A 23,674-nucleotide genomic window follows, 5' to 3' on the forward strand; every position below is an offset into this window, starting at 1 on the left:
TGATGCCAATTATGTCAGATGGTTAGTATATTTTTAATGTTTTTACGTTTCAAATATATCGCTTTCTGTGGCTTTTTTCGAAGCAATTTTCCTCCATGTGTGCCCTTTACAGATGCAGAGCAGAATTGTAGTCCACATCAAGATCATCCAATTGCGAACCTGCATAATCACCAATTCACCAATCATCCACATCGAGGCGATTAACCTGCTGAAGCCAGAAAGCTTCGTTGAATAACCAAATAAAAATGCAATGCTCTTTTACGTCAGATGTGTTGCTGAGGGCTCTCTTACTGATGGAGACTACATGTCTGCGCAAATCGAATGAACTTCCTCATACATATATGCAAAGAAACACGTATGAATGTTCAAGGATTGGGTGGAGCTCACGTTGTTTGTCTCATGAGAGGAAAGCACTGTCTCCTCCCATCTTGCTTCTTTTGCTTCAGTCGGACCGCTTCTTGGACAACTTGGCACGAGTGAGTCATCTCTTTCCGACCACACAGAAAAAGAAGGTCCCCCCTATACAGAAACATTGGTTTTTCTTTTATGGTTGTATTCCCGTTCACGTCGTATACCCCAAAGTATTTAGGTTCAGAGTGTTTCTCTGCTGATTTCCTATCTTGAGCTCTTATGTCAACATAAAAGTTTGGGTTGCTATTCTGACCCACTGTGCAATTTTTTATTCGCCATTTTCAAATTTTGGATCAATACATTACGAAACTATATCGTGACTGGTGTCAAAGAATAGCTTTTCTTCGTCAAGGAATTCAAAAATATTTTTATCGCCAGTTATCCTTTCATTATTTCCAGTTAGCGCTCAATATTTATTTATTTATTTTGCCCTCTACCGAGAAAGATAATATTGTTTCATTCCCATATTGTTGCAAATAATGTAATGTTTACCTTCAAACATGATCTTTGGTTTTGTTGATAGGGATTTTTTTTAATGTACGTACTAATATTGTAATTAAAGTTGTTCCATATTTTGTTTGTTAGTAGAATACGAGATATGCGTGTTTCACCTAAGTCACAAACTGTTGCATTGTGGGATCGAGCAGCCATGATGGAGGCCAGTTCTTGTAAACATACGGAATTCAAGTGGGCGGGGGTGGGATATTTGAACCTTATTTACGATGGTATTCGGTTGTTTGAACAGAAGCTCACGTTATTTCAAGATATTTCCTTGCACACGACAAACAAAATTGTCTGCAAACATGGCGGCTGTGCAAATCCTGAGGTCACATAAAACCTACCTACACAAATGTATAAGAATGTTATCTCCCGAACACCACACAACACAAATCACGAACTTGCGCCCAGGGAGCATATAGATGCAATGTAATTTAAGAGTGTTCCTTTTGGGATTGATTTGGTGTGTGTGTGTGAAGATATAAATATGACTATCTCTTACACACTTTCTCCTACAGTACAGGGTGACACAAAAGTAGTGTAACAAATTTGTAATTTATTCCTTTTACCTAAATCTTATCGAACTCCTAATACAAAGGATTCCTAATTATGTGTGTAATGTAGTGGTATGTGAGAATTTTATCACTCTATTATAAATAAATTCATACTGCTATCAATAGCAATGGTAACTCTCAAAAATCGACATTTAGCTTAGCATTATTTGTGCTTAAAATACTGTATAGACCCTCCAAGAGAGAAAATAGGTAGCACTTTAATGTTTGAATCATCAAATTATTGCCTTGTATCTCAGTTTAGACAATCCCTAAGTAACCAGTATGAGAAGGGGAGTGGAGGTAACAATATGTATGGATTCCGCTTCGCTAACATTAAAGTAAAAGGATAAATCGTTTTCCATTTCCCAGAATTTTATGTTCTTCTAATGTACCCCATTTAACTTCATCTGAGATTTGTCGACGTGCACATCAATCAGGGTCGGATTGACACCCTGGTCACCCGGGGCAATTCAAGTCCGGTGAGTCCTCCAAATAAAAATAAACAGATGAAAAGGATAATTTACTGAATGCATGCATCATTACAGCCAGTTTACTGTATTTCATTAAAGCTGACAAGCATATGTATAGAAACAACACAACAGCGACGTACAGTGTTTCTCATTCTACGCCTGACACCTGAAATATCTTGAATAAATTCCGGACAATTTATCAACTTTAGAACATTGCTTTCTAGTACATCTAATTATTATATTCTTGTGTGAGGGTGTCGCCCACTATTTTCCCCTTGTAGAGTTGCCAATGATTTCACGCCAAACGTCCAAGCATGGTCACATTACCTGTACTTCTACAAAATCTCCAGCTCCCTTCATGGATCTGGCTAGCGAGTCTAATAATCTCGCAGAGCTTAATCGATATGGCAAGCGATTAGTGCTTAGCCGACGTGATGTCAGCGACTTGTTGAAAACACGCTATGCTATTGGAGGATTAGAACTGCTAGACTCGCACTCAAGCTTCTAAATCAGAACAGTCAGAGGTGTTACGAAAATAATTGTACTCTACCACCCTACTTCTAATAGGGTACTAAATGTACTGAACGAAAAAATTATTCGACTGGAAGATCGACTGACGTTAATCGTAAAATTGGCTGGCACTTCGACAAGCGTTACTTTTTCTACCCAACGAAAATAGGCTACTCTGTAGAACCGGTGCATCACGTGGAGTTTAAGCACCTGGCACGGTATGGTCATCGCAGACGTAACTTTCCTTACTGCCCGGACTGGGGCTGTGGCGTTGATCGTAATTTCGCGCAATGAACTATGGGGCAATTTTCACTTCACTGGAAGTCGCAGTCGGCATTAATCACCCGGAGGTTAGAGCAGAAGCAGGGTCGGTGCCCCCCTTCGGCAGGGAGGGGGAAGAAAGTGTTTGCTTGTTGAGCGGGCGGGCACGGGTCCAGGTGAGGAGGAATTTCAGCCACCCTTCCTCCGGGAGGAACCCCTGCCAAGCTAAATATACCATTCCGTCTTGGAGCGCCCAACACTGTCGAATGCGTCTGAGCGGCTGGCGGCGGTGTCAAGTGCTAGCTACAGAACACTCAGGGCGAGTTCTTGTCCTCCGCGGGGGAGATTTGTGAACGCAGATGCTGGGCACTAACAAACAAAATTATGATTTTCTAAAACGTAATTAGGAAAAAAAAAAACGTTGCAACTGTTTTGAAGTCAACTTTATAAAGTGAAAAGCTAATTGCGACTGGAATTATAGTTTAGAGTGGGATCCGAACCACTATGTGCCTCCACCGGGTATCGAACCCGGTGCCCTTTGATGAAGGGGTGATGACGTTATCACTACGCAATCGGGGATATACAGCAAATATTTTGCATGGCTTAATTCTCTCAAGTATGAGAGTCCCAAATTTAAGTTTTCTAACCTCTATATTTTCGTATTTATACATATTAGATTTATTACAAAGTAATGAAAATTGGCCATTAGTGATGACCGCATGACAGGAAGAAAATAACGAAATTGCATTTATTGCATGTTATTTATAGGATGTCACTATATCAATGTGAATTTCTTCCGGACATTAAAGTTCTGTTATAGTTAAAGAAAGAACAACCCATCAATGCTCTGCAAGTTCTATCTTATCCAGAATAAATTAACTGTGGAAATAACTTTGTTAATTTTTGTGCAAAAGAAACTAACTATGTAATTACATTTAAAAGGTAGCTTTCTGGAAAGCTCAAAAACTGATAAAGAAAAAAGCAAAAATTCAAAAATTGTTACTCCTTCATATGCAGTGCAGTATAGTATTATACTGTACTTTAGGACACCAAATACAAATATTCAACTTGAAAATATACAGTTGAATCCAGAACTCCCTATGCGATTGTCATAATCATCTTCATAGAGCATAGGCGGCGGGCGCTTTAAGCTCCGTAGCTTCAATATTATTTTTTTTTTTTGGTGCGTCAGCACATAAGGACATTTGACACCATTCAAAAGTATACTAGGAAAATTCCCCTTAATTAAAATCCTTGCCTGAGCTTTCAAAAAGGGAGTGTGTAAGAAGTTTCTTGAGAAAGGTTAAAAGTGCAAGGTTCAAAAGGGACAGTGTAAAAAACCTTAATCTCCTCTCGGTATGGATGACAAGGAGTCGAGAAGATGGAAAATGTCTGTCTAAAATCTGTACATTCAATGTCACATACGTCACGTACACTGCACAGCTGAGGCTCCAGCCGTTGCGGCAAATGATCAAATGTGAGACGACTGTGTCCAATTCGAAGCCTTGTTATAATAACTTTCTCTCGGCGGGAAGGACGGACCATGCACCAAATGCTTGATAGCGCAAATCTTGTTTCCTTTTATCCCATCCCACTCTTCCTGTCATAAAACAAAATATGCATTTATGGTTAATATTGCTAAAATATGGAACATAAGTGTGGTTTCATTCACTTACCTTTTCGTGAAAACGCACATTTTGAAACATGCCTTGTGAAACACATGCATTTGCATGTAGATCCTCTAATGATTATATACTAGTAAAAATAACGACAATTTCAAAATGTTATGTTTCGGAGTAGGTGAACAAAAGGCTACTACTTGCTTGCAAAAATGGGAAAGCTGACCCGAGAGGTTCGCAAGTGCCGAGCCTGATCTCTCTCTTTTGTCACCTTTCCAAGGTCAATGCGATAATCTGGTTCCTTCCTGGCACACTCTTCGAAGCATATCGGCATCTTTGTTTCCAATGTTGCTACAGCTACAATGAGTTTATTCCAGTCAGATAAAGACTCAGGAAGTAACTGGATAAACCAGGTTTTTATATATACTGTATATCTCACAAAAGATTTAAGAAAGAGAAAAGTTAAAGACTCTTCAAACGTCGGACTGGCTGTGCTGCTGTTGATGACAACTTTTCAAATAGTTTTCAACTCCACTGAGCACTGACTTAACTCGTGTTGTCTTTATGTTACACACATTGCACCATGAAAGGCAACTGCGCTCGATTCACACCCTCCTGCTTTAGGAGTTTTCGGCATTATTGAACAGGCCGCCCCTTGTGAGCGTACATAGAACCTAACGCTTCCTTATGGTCACCCTGACATCAAATTACACTTACTTTTAATTGACCACACTTGATCTATGGGAAGATGCTTGTGTGGTATAGCGGCCAGTGCCCCCAAGTGGAATCCAGTATACTGATTCCCGCGTAATTTGCATTAACTGTGTAGGTTCAGTGGCGAGCCAAAAAAAATCGTAGGGGGTTGTATTGTCTCTTTATTAGTTAATGAATATCGCCCCTACCAACCTCCCTACCTTAAGGCAACGTCACTGTTAAAAGGTTGCAGACTGAGTGTGCGTGACCTAATTCAACGAAGTACAATCTTGGACATCTTGGAGTTTGGTCGTTTCCCAAGCCACATGAAGTTAAGGCTGAGTCGCAGCGTGGAGGGAGGGTCATCGAGTTCATTATAAACAGAGGCTTCATTCAAACGACTGGTGACGAACCGTGGCAAAGGAAGATAGAAAACATAAGCAAGGCTGCTCGAAACTGGGTTGCTCCTTGCGAAATCATATCTTCGCGTGGACCGTTTTTCCGGTAGCCACGTAACGTCGGCAGGATTTTAATCGAAGTCATCAGTGGCGTCTCGTGGCCTCAAATTTGGCCGGGGCTTATTTCTTTTAAAGAATTTAAAATATAATGACAATTCACATGAATTACAAAAAATAGTTTTTTTTTTCTTCTAGACTACAAAACTGGACTTACTTTTTTGAAATAATTTAAAATATAATGACAAAATACATGAATTACAAAAAAACGGTTATTTATCTTCTTCTAAACTACAAAACTGGACTTATTTTTTTAAAGAATTTAAAATATAATGACAATTCACATGATTACAAAAGAAACAGGTATTGTTGTGAAACATACCTTTCTACGAACGTTGACTCCTGTTCTTCTGCTCAGCAAATGTTGTTATTACTTTTTCGTTGAAGCCCTCTATGTTTGAAATGTATTCTTTCTCTATTGTAAGCAAGTGCCAAGGCATTTGTTCTGTCTTGTCCCATTGCATTTCTTAAGCAGGTTTTAATACGCTTCAACGTGCTGAAATATCGTTCAGATTCAGCTGTTGCCACTGGAGTTATTAAAACTATGTTTGTCATTTTTACTGTTTCGAAAAAGGTACCCTCTAAATAATTTTAAATAAAAAATGAATGCAATATACTGATATAGTTTATGTTTTTCAACTCTTCACTACAATAAAGAACACGAAGTTTCCTCTTTAGTTTTCCCTCTTCTATGAAGGTATAATAAATCTGGGAAGATGCCTCTGTTTAAAAATTGTTCTCTTTCATTACGTCCTCCTAGAGCAAGATCATGTCGACCACAGAATTTTAAGCAATCGATAATTCTATTTAATATATGCCCATTTTTCCGGACAAATTCATTGTCTTGTAATTGACAGCCTATGTCCTTCATCAATTTGTGTTCGAACATCAACCCTGCGAAACTCACTCAAACATAGCGAATGAAAGCCACCAAAACACTACAGTACAACACGCGAGATCGAACGCGACGCAACGGAACTAGCCCGAATCAGCACTCAAATCCATTCCACTCTCCCCTCCTCTCTCTGCTAGCATGTGACCTTCACTGTAGAGTAGGTGGGTGTAGGCCAAGCTTTCCTTTGCGACGTGCCCCGGAAAACGATAATTGACATCAATGCCGCTAGGAGCGCTGTCGTATCCATTGCAACAGACGATGAATTTACGTGGGTAAAAATCGCCTTTTAAAAGACTGTGTGATAGTTATGCGTTATGGTGATTGATAATTACGTGAAGACGTCCGTTTTTCTTTAGGGGCTAAGCCCCGGAAGCCCCAAGGGACGAGACGCCACTGTGTGTGACTACGTTTCACGACAACACCTATTTTCTCGTCTTCAGCTGAAGAAATTACTTTCTTCGGTGGACGTGCCGAAAGAAAACACATCTTAAATTAAAATCATAACATGAATTTTTATAATTCCCACGCACAAAGAAAAGTTTCATGCAGGAAATTTGTATGTTAAATGATTTCATTTATTTTACTTATTTTTTCTGCCACTTTCGGCTAATAACGAACATGAGGAAGAAACGTGATAAGACGAAATTGATAAAAGAACAAACATAGAAGGACAGGATAACACAATTGCCACAGAGCATTATACTGATCGTCAGATCTCATACTCCAGAAACACATTAGTCTGCAAAATGCAGTCCAGGATAACGAACCTGGAAGAGAGGTTGACATTTTGCTGTCTTTAGAAAGGGTCACCCTTACACCCCAAAATCTGTACATCGAATACATAAGCATTAAACATTACTTAATGGAAACTCCAGCCAGTCTGCAACTTCATCATTTGATAAAAGCATGTTTCTAACATACAAAATTACCAGTGGTTGGAAAGAACGCATTTTCCTTAATGCTAACTAATCTAGTCTCCATTGTATCAGCACCTGAAAATGGTGCCTCTATCTTCGTCTAGGTAACCAACCAAATTTTGGAAAATGTCATTCAACAGCTTAACGCTGTTCAAGGCAAAATGTGAACAAAAATCTGCACGTCGGTGAAAACTTTACAAAAATGTTAGACAACATGGGACGGAGCAAATGTAAATATTCAAGTTGATGCTACTCGAAAAATAAAATGGAAAAAGCTTTAAAAGATGACTACCACGAGAAACGGGTTAGCCTATATTATTACATTTCTCACTACTATGTCTGTATGCTCACTGACCTTCTTCACAATTGAATGAAAGTTGCACAGTACGATTTAAACAACCAAAAATGTGCACGTGGGAAGAACATGCGAGTACAGGGTGGCCCGTAAGTCCCTACCCATTCATATATATTATGTATCTAGTGTATAGAGTTTTCGGTGTGCTGTTGCACATAATATCATCCCCGGCGCCTATGCAATGGCCCGCAAGAAGTCCGGACTTGACAACGTGTGATAATCTCTCCGGGGATACATAAAGGACATTGTGCCGAAACAACGTTATAATTCCAATGATGAGTTGAGGGCAGCTTTTACAGCGACATTTGGAACAATAACCCCTGCTATGTTGCGAAAAATGTCTCACAGAACATGGCGTCGCATAATTTTATGCAACGAGAATGAAGGACAGCACACAGATACACTGTACACATAAAATAGGTGAATGGGTAGGGACTTACGGGCAACCCTGTACAATTGTATGCCCCCCCCCCCCTTTCAATCAACGGCGGTTCAGGAACACTTGGCAAAACCCATACGTTACGAATCCTTCTAAAGAACATGCCAGTCCCTCGCTCCTTCAGAGCCTGACGCAACGCTTTTTTTTTTTTCGTTCGCATGGGCGTGTGTCTGTGTGTATTCATTCAATTGCCTCCATCTGCAACTAAAGGTTTCTTAGAGAATGGGACACCAACGAGCGTTAGCAAAATGCAATGCACAGGGAGTCATTCTTTCTAATACACAAAAAGGCGAAGGAGCATAAACGGGAGGATAGGAAGAAAAACACGTCATCACTCAGTAATGCAAGGAGGTATATGGTATATCTTCCATGACCATTTACAAAGGTCAATTTTAGGTGTTTCCTCATAAGAAATTAAAGTTGTTTGCTGAAACCTAATACCGTTGTACTCTTAATGAACAATCCGTTGTTGTATTTGCATTCTTAATAATAAATAAACTTTTGAAAAAGGAAATTCGTTGATTTTTTTTTACTGGTATGACCATTCTGTGGTGTTTTAACAAGCTCGCTCTTAACCAAGTTTCGAATGTTGAACTGCACTTACGTACTATTCAAGACAATATTTATTCAACAATAATGAAAATACATGAAGAAAAGCATTTCTGCATAGAACATCTCCCATCACGAAACTGATTATAGAAAAAAAGTGGAATTGGTTAATTTTCTTAACTTTGCCGGGTTTCCAGGTCTGGGAACTCGAGGACTATATCTACAGTTTCTAGTGGGATCCCAAAGTGTCTCCGCTGGAGATTGAACCCGGGATCCCTTGATTTCAAGGCGACGCCCTGAGGGAGACCGAACGCGCACAGAGATCATGAGAGAGAGAGAGACGGAATGAGGCCGAAACAACGAGAAAATGATGGCAAAGTATGGAGAATAAAGGAACACAAACCAGAGTCAAGGCGGTGGTGATATCTTTGGTATCAACGTGACTACAGAAGCAGAGCCAAGGTGGTGACATCTTTGGTATCAGCGTGACTACAGAAGCAGAGCCAAGGTGGTTATATCTTTGGTATCAACGTGACTACAGAAGCAGAGCCAAGGTGGTGTATCTTTGGTATCAACGTGACTGCAGAAGCTGAGCCAAGGTTGTGATATCTTTGGTATCAACGTGACTACAGAAGGAGAGCCAAGGTGGTGATATCTTTGGTATCAACGTGACTACAGAAGCAGAGCCAAGGTGGTGATATATATGGTATCAACGTGACTACAGAAGCAGAGCCAAGGTGGTGATATCTTTGGTATCAACGTGACTACAGAAGCAGAGCCAAGGTGGTGATATCTTTGGTATCAACGTGACTACAGAAGCAGAGCCAATCTTTGAGTGCACCGCGCACAAAATTTCGCACAACAAAAGGAGACACTTTTTCTTCCATTGGCAACGGACATACAGTGGCGCAATTACGGGGGGGGGGGCATTTCTTAGTCTTATCAAGTTCAGAACCGTAGCAAGGGGGCGGCGGGAGACGGCCCTGGGTGCCGAACGATCAACATGTAAAAAAGTTGTAAAATTGATTGACTGATTCGTGTGTTCTTTTTAGTCTACTTTATGCACAGAAAGGCTAATTGAAACTGGGCCTATGACTTAAAGTGGGTTCCGAACCACTATGTGCCTCCACCGGGTATCGAACCCGGAACCCCTTGATCACAAGGCAACGATGCTACCAGTACACCATCGAGAGGCACAAAAGTTGTAAGTGATATACCTAATGCCATGACGTTCCGTGAAAATTTGCGCCTTATTAAATTAATATTTGATTTCAGCCTGCAAAGAAATTGGATCGAAAAATGTTCTTCCTGGCTTCGCTCGCAATATATGTTTGTTCGCTGTAATACATTGTAAATCACCAGACAAGAGAAATAACACTTGTCATAATTGATTTTGTTTTAAATGTATGAACAATTGTTTTGAGGTAAGGGAGCGTGCACATTTGAGAGACAATTTATGAATTTTTGCTGTTGGTTTATTGAGAGATGGATGAATTGGTTGTGTAATGTATTTAAATAATATATGCTGTATATAATATTTATTAAAGAAACTTTGAATACGCACACAATTTAGTGTCCACATCACTCCACGTTCCATATATGTAAAACACATATGGTGCATGAAAGTTACGTTAATGTAAAAATGAATTATATTTGCAATGCATTTATCAAGCATTTTCTGTCTTTCAAAAATAGTTTATGTGCTTGTTTTCAGTTATTAATGTGAAATTGAACGTATCAAAAAATAATTCAAATAGTATGTTCGAACACAAATGCTTTAGCACCAACTTCTAGCCCTTTTTGCGTAATTTACGAGGATAATAACGTCTTTGATACTACCACTACTAATAGTAATAATAATAATGTTGGTCCTGGGTTCGAATCCCGGCTTGGGCATTGGATGTTTGCGAGTATCCATTCATCATTCTCATCATCACTCATCCCCATCTTAGTCAAAAGTAGCACAAGAAGCGAAGTAAAAAAATAAAATCAATAATAACAATAACAATGTTATAACAACATTATTAGTAACATTATTATTATTATTATTGGTACGTTTATCCTGGTACTTGCCCCCCACCCCTGACAAAAATTCGTCGTTGCGCCTCTGCGGACATGTATGATGTGGCCATTCTGAACTAAAGTAATACGACTCCCTGAAACGCACGTGTATGTGCGCAGTACGAAAATATAGGAAAATAAGCACGATTGAGTTCGAGGGCGCTCCGAGTTCGAAGTGAAGTGAGTGGGTGGAGAAAGATTATTTCCAAACACCGCCGTCAGTCACTTGGAAACGCACCAACTTTCTTGCGCAACTTTACTACCCAATGACTGGGGCTAAAAATTACCGTGCAGTGGCCCGAGTCAACGCATCATGCGTGTTCGAATGCGTATTCGATCAGTTTTTTTTACCAGATCACCACATTTCCTCCCACCACCTTTAATTAACGCCACGTGTTGGCCGGATTCTCTCGTTTCCTTGCAACTAAAATGGCGGAGAAATCAACTTGCGAGATGCGTAATTATTGCCAAGCAAATTGTCCAGCAACCGTGTTTATCTCTTTGTTTTATGCAATGCAACTGTAAAGAATTAAAAACAAATTAGTATGTACACTGGAATACATAAGTATTATGAAACAAATAGTCCCATCGCTGTGTTTCTTCTCTTTCTTCTACGCAATGGGAGTTTTTAAAAAGTGAAACAAAGTACAGTGGGGTCCATCAGTATTACCGTGCAAATTGTCCATGACTATTTTCATTAATTTCTCTCTTACATCTTACAGAAGTTGTCAACAGCTTATTTTGAGCTGTCTTCTAATTCTTGAAGCTCTTATTGGGCGAAATAAAGTGAACGAAGATGGTGATGGACAATTTCACGGTAATACTCATGGATCCCACTGTACCACCGTAGAATGCGTTCTAATTACTCAATGAGAACTTCAAGAATTGAGACAAACTGTCAAACAAGCTGCTTAATATACGTAAAAATCCAGTCCTTACAAGCACGTAGGATGCAAGTGAAAACATAATGAAAATAGGCATGGGCAAATTTCGGAGCAATACTAGTGCATCGCACTGTAGAAACACTTTACCATGACCAAGGCTGGCCACTGAAAATCGCTGTTTGAATGTTGGAACACCCCGGATGGAAAGGAATGGTGGACAATTCGAACAATACTTCGTTCATGTTTGAACAATACAAGCAGTATAAGTATTGTGGCGATAGTGCTGAACACCGTTTGATATAATATAATGCTTTTAGAATGTAATATCACCCAAATGAACAAGATCAATGTGACAATTACATTGCTGATTATCAGAAATTTCCAAGCTTTGATGAAAAAAACCTAGTATGTTGCAAAACTGTTAAGGAAAATAGTACTGATATAAATATTCACAAAATTAACACGAATAGCAAAAAATTACGATTCTCGTGTTGTTCTTAAAAGAATATGCGTAATATACGTACGTTGAAAAATGCCACAAAAATTCCCACCCTGGGAATAGAACCCGAGTCTTCACCAAATCCCAAAGTGACAGCAAACAACTTCAAACACACACTCGAAACTTTTGGACAATCTTGGAATCCATGTTAGTTCTTCGATAATACAAAACAAGGCTGCTCCCTAAACTATTAACTGGACGAAATTAATTTATAACTAATAAATAGAATGAAAAGCTAACTGTTATCATGGTCTCTGTTGATCAAAAAAACTAATAATTTCTTTCCAAGCAAAGAAATTAGTGTAAAATAGATACAATAAATTTCAAATATAATTGTAAATCACTCTCTACGAGGGAGATTACTGTATCCAGTTAAGACTTCAAGTCTGCAACACTGATCAAGTGAGATTCAAAACGCCATTTGTGCCATTTCAAAGAGTTTTTCGTCCATGATAATTACGAAAATTAAGAATTGAACGTGGCAAAAGCTCATTCTGGCCCGAAACCAGTATAGCTGGCAATCCTGGAATGATTTGTGAAACAATGAATTCCAGTTTCTGCATAGATACGCGCTCTCAAACTGAGGAAGTCTGGAACTAAGAGCAAGTGGAGATCACGGGACGGACCGAGAATAGAGGTCGCGTAGATGGAACGAAAGGCTTAGTCAACCGCGCCACCTCATGGGATCTTCCGTCAACACGCAACTTCTGGCGCCAGCAAGGAGATCGGCCAGAATTAGCACTCTCGTTCAAAAAGCCTACAAATTTCCTTCACAGTGACTATCACAGGACCACGATTCTTGTCTATGGTTACAACTGAAACCAACAACAGTATTCAAACCAGTGGCGGATCGAAAAATGACCCTTGAGAGTGGTTTTGAGCCGGGTCGGGAGAATAATTGATTCGGTCTCGTCTTGAAACACACACACACCGTGTATTCCCGTTTTGCCGAATTGCCCAGAGGCGCATTATATCAGATTTCCCACCTAAGTAAAATTTTCGGCGAAAGGGGAATTCCCGTTTCGCCGAATATGTTGAAGTGAGTGAATTTTCCTTCCACTGAAAAAATGCATGTGTAAACAAACAGAAAACATTAAAACGTTACATGGTGAAATATACACAGAGAAAGGACGTTTTAATGGTTTTTCTGGATCTGGAGACAGCATTGTTGGATCGGTGGAACCTTACAAAGATAATAAAAGAATTGGTGTAGATTGGAAAGAGGGGAGACTCATCAATCTGTACATGAAAGAATGGGTTAAACTGATAATATGGTAAGAAACTACAGAGAGAAGTGAAATTGAGGGACAAGAATGCTGCCGATCACCTACAATATTCAACATCTACAGAGCATTCCCTGACATTCGCTACAAGACTCGGCGGCAAGCGGCCCGGCGTCAGCGATTGTCGTTCCCGGTGAACGGGGTCCGCGACAGTCGCACGCTACAGTCTGTTTTTCTCGCTCTCTTTTCCATTCTGTTGACGTTGCAGACTGACGCCAATATAATCCTCCTTCGGAAGATGTGTTGTGTCGTGTCCGTGTGTTGAAGATTGTGGCTTAATATGGCACCACAAACGTTTACATTACAACAAAGGATTTATCTTGTCGAGTGTTACTTCGGAAAGAGGAATTGTGGAGAAGTGCGACGAGGTTTGGCAACGAAATTTCCTGGTGTTCCCGTTCCACATAGGATCACTATATTAAACCTCGTAGAATCTAAAAAATAAAGTATACAAAAACAATCCGCACACCATCCGTAAGTTAAAAGAGAGTATTGTACGAGAAATCGGGAGAATTACAGTAGACGAACTTGCACGTGTAAATGCCAATTTCCTTCGGAGATGCCAGGAATGTGATGCAGCAGAGGGACATCATTTTCAACACCTTCTGTAGTCAAGGTTAGTACACAATATGAAAACTGTAATTTTAATAGCCGACTCTATAAGATCGACCACAAGGAAAAAAACTTGGGAAGAAAAGTCCCCGCGCAACTTTCCCTTCTTCCCTCCACCTCGGGCCATAAGGAAGCATGGTTCACTCTCCCCCTCCCCTACTCGCGGGGATACGGTGCACAGGAGTCGAGGGTCTGCGCAGGTTGTTTTGCTTGTGGTTCCACTTATAGCGACTGTCCCGGACCCCGTTCACCGGAAAAGACAAGCGCTGATGCCGGGCCGCTTGCCGCCGAGTCTTGTAGCGAATGTCAGGAAATGTTCTACTTAGAAGAATCGGTAAAGAACTTTTCCAAGAATACGACGGGAGAGGGTATTATTAGAAGACGATTTGAAAAATGAAGAAAAATAAAATGTATAAGATTTGCCGATGACATGGCGTTATAGCATAACACTATAGAGGATGGTGAATGCTTGAATGCGCACCGACTATTCGCGATGAAAAGAAACGTAAACCAGAGTCAGTATGGGATGTTCCATTTCGGACACCGAAAAATTCAAATTACTCAGAATATTTCCACTTTAGCATATTTGGTAATGAAAATTGATGCGCAAACTAAACTAAACTTCCCGTTCGTCAACCTACACGTTTCTAGGCGGACCCGTTCGTCAACCTACACGTTTGGAGGCGGACCCGTTCGTCAACCTACACGTTTGGAGGCGGACCCGTTCGTCAACCTACACATTTGGAGGCGGACCCGTTCGTCAACCTACACATTTGGAGGCGGACCCGTTCGTCAACCTACACGTTTGGAGGCGGACCCGTTCGTCAACCTACACGTTTGGAGGCGGACCCGTTCGTCAACCTACACATTTGGAGGCGGGAAGCAACGTGAACCCGGCTTTATAGTTTGATCGCTCACCGCTACTGCCACGAAAGCATTTTATGTTATCGCAGGGGAAACCCGACGGAGAGGTAATCTTTCCAGGCGGTTGCAAGCTCGGGCTGCAAGTCGCAAACTTCAGGAGAACCTCTTAGACGTTCTGAAACTTGGTGCAGTGACACAAGATGTTCATCCGAGACCCGAGCCGAGTGTTTATAGATCGAGACACACTGCCCTGTTCTTCAAGTTTATTCTTGGTCAGCCTCTTTCCCTCCAGTAGCGGTGGAGTGAGGCATATCTGAGCATAAATATCTCGTCCGTTGTGACGAGGAGTTCGGACTAACGATTGGACGTCCACCACACCTTCTCTAGTGTCGTCATTGCTTATACACCGCTATTTTTACTTACTAAGGTCCCACACATTTCACTCGCTTGCCCCCCCCAAAAAAAAAACTCGACACGCCACTGATTCCTGTGTTCCAACAAGTGTTAGAAGATCATCAGCAATTTTTTTCGCACCCTTTTTGAACATAGCTGCTGCTTCCTATAAACTGAGTAGCGGCACAGGTGCCTTCCAAGTCAATTTTAATCGCTTCTCTATCTGCCGCGCCCGAAATAGTGCGCTGTTTGCTGTGCCACAACTTCAGTGCGCATTCAAGGATGCTTCCGTCCTCTCTCCCCCCGCCCCCACCTCCACATTGTGGAGGGGTGATCCCGATTCCAGGAGCGGGCGGGGTGTGTTCAATCTATCTTTACGTTTGCATCTAAACAAAGCGTATAACTTAAATAACACCACATGCTGCACAATTAAATTCCTAATATGTATTACATGATTTGTTTAGTTTTACTTCGCTTTTCTGCCACTTTCGACTAATCGCGAAGGTTAGGATGAAAAGTAACAAGTTGAAATTGGTGAAAATACAATCACAGGCAGGTCACAACATGTGCCCCCCCGAGGATTATACTGGTTGTGAAACCAGATGCCAGAGCCTCGTTAGTCTGCAAAATGCAGTCTAGGGTGTAGTACGTGGAGGAGACATATATGAAGTCCAATTATCGGGACTGGACCTACAGTTTAAAGTGTGATCCGAACCACTATGTGGTGGAGGTGGCATGTGTCTTCAGAAAGGATTCTCTCTTTCACCCCTTTGAAATATATGTATGGGAGGGGGGGTCGCCGAAAATGGTTTAGCGTAAGAAATTAAACGTAAATTATTTACTACCAACTGTAACTTTTAATGTATTTCTCGCCTTTTTTATTTGGCTAATTGCAACAATGAATATGATTACATTCATGAATGGACACTCAGGGCCTCCCCGATGGCGCAGTGGTAGCGTCGTCGCCTTGTAATCAAGGGGTCCCGGGTTCGATACCCGGTGGAGGCACATAGTGGTTCGGATCCCACTTTAAATTGTAGGCCCAGTCCCGATTAGCCTATCTGTGCATAAAGTGGACTTAAAACACCAACTCAAACCAAACCAAATGAATGGACACTCAGAAAGAACATCCATGCCCAGGCCGGGATTCGAGCCCAGGACCCCTGCTTCCTAACGTTCAAATACTACGCCACGGAGGTTTTTCCCTTCTTATATATTTTCCTTTTCATTTCCCTCTTTATCGTCCCTCCTCTTGCTTATTTTCACTTACATATTAACCTTCCTATCTCTCTCGTTCTTATTGTTATTTGTGTGTGTTTCCTTACTTTCTTACCATAAAACATCCATACATTGTGAAATAACATTAAAATATTAATCAATACTGAGAATATACACTGCTCAAAAGAATTAGGGGATAATGTGAGTTTAGACTTTACATGGACAGCCAGACGATAGATAGGTATGAAAACCAAGAATGCCAGTCAATGGGAGGCTAACACATGCCAAACAGGCAAGGCAAAGGCCACTTGTGGAACATGAAGGCAAAATTAGTGGTCAACACTAACATGTTATATGGGGTTCACCAACGATGGACTCTGAGAGCAATGCCGCCGCATGGAAAAGGACGTCTAATATGGTGTGGTGTCCAGAAACCGCTACAACTGTTGCGCATCGCTGTGGCATAGAGAGAATCAGGTTATCCAACAGGTCTTGGGGGATTCTGTGCCACTCCTCGATGAGGACCTGTTCAAGCTCCTGAGGAGTCCGGGGAGGTGTTTGCAGACTTGCAATACGTCGCCCTAGTGCGTCCCACGCATGCTCAATAGGATTCAGGTCAGGCGAGCACACAGGCCAGTCCATCCGCTCGATACCTTCCTCGTCAAGCATGGTGTCCACCAGCTGTGCCCGATGAGATCGAGCATTATCGTCCATAAAAAGGAATGTGTCCCCTACCGCTGCAGCTAAGGAACAACTATGGGTCGCAAGATCTCATCACGGTATCGCACTGCTGTCAGCGATCCATTCCGGACTCTGTAGAGGTCTGTACGACCACCGATACTGATGCCGGCCCACACGAGAACTCCACCACCACCAAACGCATGTCGTTCTTGCACGAATTGTGGATTGTTGCGTGTTCCTCTTTCTCGCCACACAAACAGTCGTCGATTATCGGGATACGTGCTGAACCGAGACTTGTCACTTAACAAAACCGATTGCCATTGTTCATGGTTCCACGCACGATGTTCTTCAGCCCACTCTCTGCGGGCTCTCCGGTGACGTGCAGTGAGCGGCACGCACACCATCGGTCGACGGGCATACAGGCCTACCTGATGAAAGCGATTCCGTATCGTCTGCGTCGATACGCGTCTTCCCGTAGCCACGGTGAGCTCACGTTGCAGTTCGGTAGCATTCATTCGGCGGTTGCGACGGCCTAGTAATGCCAAATACCGGTCATCTTGTGGGGTTGTTGATGTTGTCCGACTCTGCCCACGTCGTCTTCGTACCGTTCCGGTATCCTGGAAACGCCTCCACAGTCTACAGATGACACTTTGCGACACTCCACACGCTGCTGTCACAACTTGATGTTTGACCAGCTTCCAATCGTCCAATTGCTCTCCAAGCAGTGGACTCGCGTAATTCGCGTTGCGGAGGCATCACGTAATCACCCTAAAGCAGCACTGCATTGTTCCAAGTAAACAGGATGACACAGAGAGGGCAGTGCTTCTGCCCATTCAGCTCTACGCTCAGGTCATGTGATGTGGAACGTCGGTAGCCCCCTGGTGCATATTCTTTTCAACCGAGTTTTGTGATTACATAACACTACGATACGTACGTTGACCCACAGAGTAACGATTTGTGCATGTTAGTGGCGAATTCCGTCAATATCGCATTATCCTCTAATTCTTTTGAGCAGTGTATTTGTCTCTTGCCGCAGCTGTAGTTATCAACTCATCAAACATGCAAATCCCCAGAATTGGGCTATTGTTAATTTTCAAACCGCCCCTGCATATACTTTTAGTCATGAGTCGGTACCTTGCATATCATAATCATCAACAGACTGCATGGAATATCTGCGTCTAAGCGCAAGCGTATATTTTTTTCAGATCCATAGTAACTGTTATCTCTCTGCAAAATAACAATACTATTAATTTAAAAGGCACTAACAGTTTCACAGAGGTAAACAATTCGTCTGGGTGTTTTGCGGGACGCTGTCAAAAAATAGGACATATTTGTTTTTTTGGAGTAGCATCGCAGACCGCAGGACATGACCCTCAAGCAAAGGACTGTCCTGCAAAAATCAGGACGTCTGCTCACCCTAAACTGTTGTTCATGTTCCGATTAGTCTGTGTGTGTAAAAACTCAAATGTGATACTTGTGACTGCCTTGCTGGAGAGACAGACAGCTGAGACGTGCTGGAATCGTTGGCAATGCAAGTCTTGTTTCTTCATCAACGGAGCTGAATCCTTCCCTTTTAAATGTTTTAATTTTTGTCAAGGTTTAAAAGTACAGTTCACAGAAATGTGTAGTCGGAAATGACAATAACATTAACAGCCATCTTGAAGCTAACCGAATACTGAATACTGCTTATGTTTTTGAGGGGATTAACATTTTGACCTATCGTGTTGTCAAGTGTAATATATGGTGTGCCCGACAAAGCTCTCAATACTGATTTAACGTGCGAACGTTTAAATGTTCATGTAAGATGAATATTTTTACATTTTATAACCATTCTTTCGAGATTAAAGACGAGACTGCGCTAAGTCTCGGTATCTTCCCTAATAACATCTTCCTTGATTTACACAAAACAATTATTAACCTCTTGTTTACCACCTATCTTTTAAAAGATACTTTCCTGTAACCCCCGGGGAACCACTTATCTTATAAAAGATACCTTGTCATGTTCGTAGTTTTTACGTCATAATGTCGCTATTTCTCGCTGGAATTGCCATTCTCTTCTTTTATATTATTGTTAACACGTATACTGCACCGTAAAGACTCTTGAACGTTTTGTTCTTCCATAAAAAGGTGTGGGAAATGGCGGCTTCCTTTGAAACTGAGTCAGTGGCGCATAGACATGTCGTTTAGGGAGTACAAGTCGTGTTCTATTGCTCGTATGATAATAATGCAATTATCTTTTTATTCCAAATATGCCTACGATCATTTCCATGTGTACTTTGTTGTCCAGGGGCGGAGGGAGAAGGGGCATTTTTCTTCAGAAATTTTGGAATTTTCCGGTTCCTCCCCTCCCCCCGCATCCATATATACACTCAATGTGCATAAATTTTATATAGTCCGATTTTATGGTTTATTCCGCGTATAACGGTACTTGATTCGTCCATCTAGGGCAATTAGCTTCGGACCTACAGTCGTTTCAAGGTAACTGCGCATTTTGCTAAATGGCTCAGTGGCATACAGACATATCGTTTTGGGGGTACAAGTCGTGCTGTATTGTTCATATCATAATATTGCAATTATTTTCTTGTTCCAGACATGCCAGCGATCATTTGCATGTGTATTTTGACAATGTCCTGTACTTTGTTGTCCAGGGGCGGAGGGGCATTTTTTCTGAGATTTTGGAATTTTCCTGTTCCTCCCCTCCCTCCGCATCCATATATACACTCAATGTGCATAAATTGTATGTAGTCCGAATCTATGGTTCAGTCCGCGTATAACGGTACTTCATTCGTCTGTAGAGGCCTCCGATCTACAGTCATCTAAATGAAACACTGAATTTTGCTTAAAATTGGTCCGGTCCCGGAGGGCTTACATGGCAAAATGGGCTTGGTAATCAAAAGGTTAAATATTAAATCTAGTCTTACCACACAACTATCACTATCTGCATGAAAAACATTTACTTACCGATCAGGAGTATTTCTACCAAATCCTTCGGCAGTAGAACCTTCGGATAGAAAAAAAATTAAACGTTAGGTTTATCAGTCCTAACACGTGCAAAGAAGAAAAATGCATTTTGTAATTAATAAAAAATGTATTTTTCACGCTATGTAGCTCTCATAACTCCTTAGGTTAGGCATGAAAACTAGGATGAATGAGATTAGATTAAAATAATCAAGGGACAAATACAAAAGATACGCAGTCCGGAACCTGAAACCAGACCATCAGGAGGTGATAGCAACAGCAGAGACAGGGATTTGACTGAAACTGACATGGACTCCCGGATTTGAATTTCTAACTAGACCTACTTCCTCATATTACTAAATAGGATGTCCCCCTCTCTTCCCCAATGTGGTTGTTTCTCATCTCCTGGTTTCAAATTTAGTAGCATTTTTGTAGGGCTGAGCCGATACCACTTTGAACCGATACCAATACTTGAAAATTGCAATAATTAAAAGTTGTTCAAAATAACATTTGTGTGGGAGTGATTTCACTCGAATTATATGAATCAATTTACCAAGAGTTTTGCTTCAATCTATTCAAGAATTACACCAAAATATTAAATTACATGTTATGTTATCAATTTTTTTCATAGAAAACTGGTGCAAAATAAAAATATACCTGGAATTTTGCATATTTTCAGGATAATTACGAGTACATTCCGCGAAAGTGTCCCGCGGCATATTTAAGGAGTCTGTGAAAGATCAAAATGGCGGGGAAGTATCGGTAAATAAATTCAAACCGGTACCGATACCCAGTGTTCTAAAAAGTACTTATATAACTGCAAGCAAATTCTGGAGTTTTCAAACATGTAATACACGCATCGGGAAAAAAAGGTCAGTCAGTGGGTCATCTCCAAAAGCAAATAGTTTAATTCGATACTCTGTTTATTGTGACAATTATGAAATCGGTACAAGGACAATTGCAAACACCAGATATCAACATCAACAAACACAAGAGACTTTGTTTCGAATAACACTAACACTGCCCAAGCGCGCATCTGAAGCAATAATACCTTCTTCTTTCTTAAATCATTTTTTCCCTTCATGGTCGAGAACTAATTCCTGCGCGAACGTGGAATTGTGTCTCGCATACCAAAAGAAACCAGTTCGCTTTAAATCTTTTCTATTCGAAGAATGAGACGTTAGGAATGAGGTCAAACACTGACGGCTGAAGAACAAAGTTCTGTTCGCACACAATGTTCTACAGAAATTAACAACGACTGGGAAAAGATTCGACCTGCGACGACGCAAAAAGCGGGAGTGGAGGCTCTAGTCCGTATTTTTCTAAGTGAACGTCACTTTTCTGCCTACCTAAGCTAATCACGTCAATGAGGATGTTTAGATGAAATTGATTAGGAACATTCATTCGAGGCCAAAACTCGAATCTGGAACGTTTCGTGGCGATATCACGAGTCGAACACTCCAACCCAAGTGCTTGTTTATTTAGGCGGCTAGAACCTAGTTTGTAACTCAACTGAATTTTTAAAAAAAAACACTCTCCACGTGATATTTTGGAGTACTTAAATTGATTGCCCCTCGTAGTACCACTAACACTCCACTCACTTTTAATACCACGAAGTTATAGTACTAATCAGACTTAATTATATTTTATGTCAAATTCCGACTACGGAATGGCAGTTTTCATTCTGCGATAAAATGATGTGCAAAATTCTATATTTTTTAAGTCTCTCGATCCGAACAAAGTTTCATTACTCCACACCCTTAATAGGGAAGATTGGTTATTCAGTTTTCCGCAACCCCCGCCCCGCAAACAAGAACACCTACTAATATCTTTCTGCCCCCATTCATCCTTTTCTGGTGGCGTCAATGAAGGATAAGATGTAATAATACGATTGCTACAAAGATTTGAAATATATATATAGCTACAAACATACAGTAAAGATTTGCATTTGCATCAAGAAAGAATAGTCGCCAGATTGATTGAATTAGGATATTTGATCTAATCGCGACGTTGAGTGATATTGATGAAGAGACACGCTCATAGAAGACACATATGCCCCAGACCGGGATTGGAACCCTGGCGTCGTAGCGCGCTCTGCTAATCTCTTCGTCACAGAGGTCAGCGAATAGTCGCCCGAATATCATTTTAGAACATGGTAGCTGTTAACGGCTACTTTGCAATTCTTTCATGATGAATTTCCTTCCCAATCATAAGAAATGCTGTTCTAATTATGTCAATAATTTTAGAAATCTTGAATTTACATCGTATTCGTAATATTAAGAAACATGCCTGCCAAATGTAAACAAAAATTGTATAGCTTACTTTGAGAAGCCACATGCATGCGACAGTATGCAATACGTCTTGAGATTTAATTCACGAAAAGGATAGAAACAATACAACGTGACAAACTAAACAAACGGATAACCCTAGCACCACATGGAATTAAACTCACAAAACTAATGACATAAGGGTGTGCGGTATCCCGAAATGTCGGTGCTGGGACTGTACTAGGAAAATTAGGTACTGGTATTTCTTGACTTATCAGGATCCCAAACTGCCGAAAAATTCTAAATGATCGTATTTGAAAGTCCATATATTCTGCACTGTGTCTGTCATGTCTTGGAAATGGCAGTTTTTATTCCAGAATTTTTTATAAAAATCACTTGAAATAGTATGTAGATTCTAGGTTTTTCAGTGTCGAGAAATGTCGAACAATAAAAGTCCGTTAAATTATTGAAGCAAAAGATTAATTCCACAGTAATTATATCGAACTGTTGTGCTTTTTTGTACTGTTAGAAATGTTACTTAGTCAAAACGTACGCCTTGTCTGATCGGTTTCTTTCAAAATTTCATAATAAAATAAAAATGCAAGTGTGCTTGTTACTTTGTCGTAGGTGTAAAATTGCCTATTGCGTTGTAATCACTTCGTAATAAAAGACTTATTAGAACAGTCTTAGATTTATAGCCTACATGCACACAATTATTTTTGAATCTACCAATATTGCTAACATGGTTCATTTACTGTAAAGTGGAATTCAACACAGCGATAAACCAAACGCATTGTTGTCCATTCTGATGTCTACACCGCACACACCTTTCATTTCACGCTCGTATTATATTGTCAAGCTGTAATGCGAGTGCCTAACGATTAATATTTCTAATATTTCCAATTACAACACCGTTCTATGACATTTTTTATAGAATTTCCTTAGTCCTAATTCGTTTCCAAACTAAAGACTAAAACAACAAACCAAAAAGGCAGAGCTGCGTCTCGAAGTTATATTTAACTAGCGTGGAGAAGAGAACGCGCGATGATTCACGCTGATATTTCGCGCTTTTGCGTCTCAATATCATATTAACCTTATACAAGACATTAAATATGCAAAACTATACAAGAAAAGTGATAAAAGGACATGTTACTTACCGGAAAATGCACCTGCGTTCGAAATTCGAAAGAACGTCGTTCTGTAACTTTCAAGATCCGCACCCACCCTCCATGTCGTTTGCGTCGTCTGCTAAGAGAACTCATAGATGG

At 40.7% G+C, this 23,674-nt stretch overlaps 1 protein-coding gene across 7 annotated transcripts in view; it reads right to left on the reverse strand.

Moving 5' to 3' along the window:
* The window catches only part of LOC145999038 (uncharacterized), a 96,498-nt gene extending 72,842 nt beyond the window's left edge, over positions 1-23,656 (reverse strand). For all 7 annotated transcript variants that reach the window (XM_083135969.1, XM_083135968.1, XM_083135965.1 and 4 more), the window contains exons 1-2: positions 23,564-23,656; positions 20,143-20,182 (exon numbers count right to left, since the gene is read on the reverse strand). The gene's annotated coding sequence lies outside the window, so the exon portion shown is untranslated. The remainder of the gene's footprint in view (positions 1-20,142; positions 20,183-23,563) is intronic.
* Positions 23,657-23,674: the final 18 nt, after the last annotated feature.

The sequence above is a fragment of the Lepisma saccharinum genome, chromosome 14, assembly GCF_977018435.1.
Source record: "Lepisma saccharinum chromosome 14, izLepSacc3.1, whole genome shotgun sequence".
NCBI lineage: Eukaryota > Metazoa > Arthropoda > Insecta > Zygentoma > Lepismatidae > Lepisma > Lepisma saccharinum.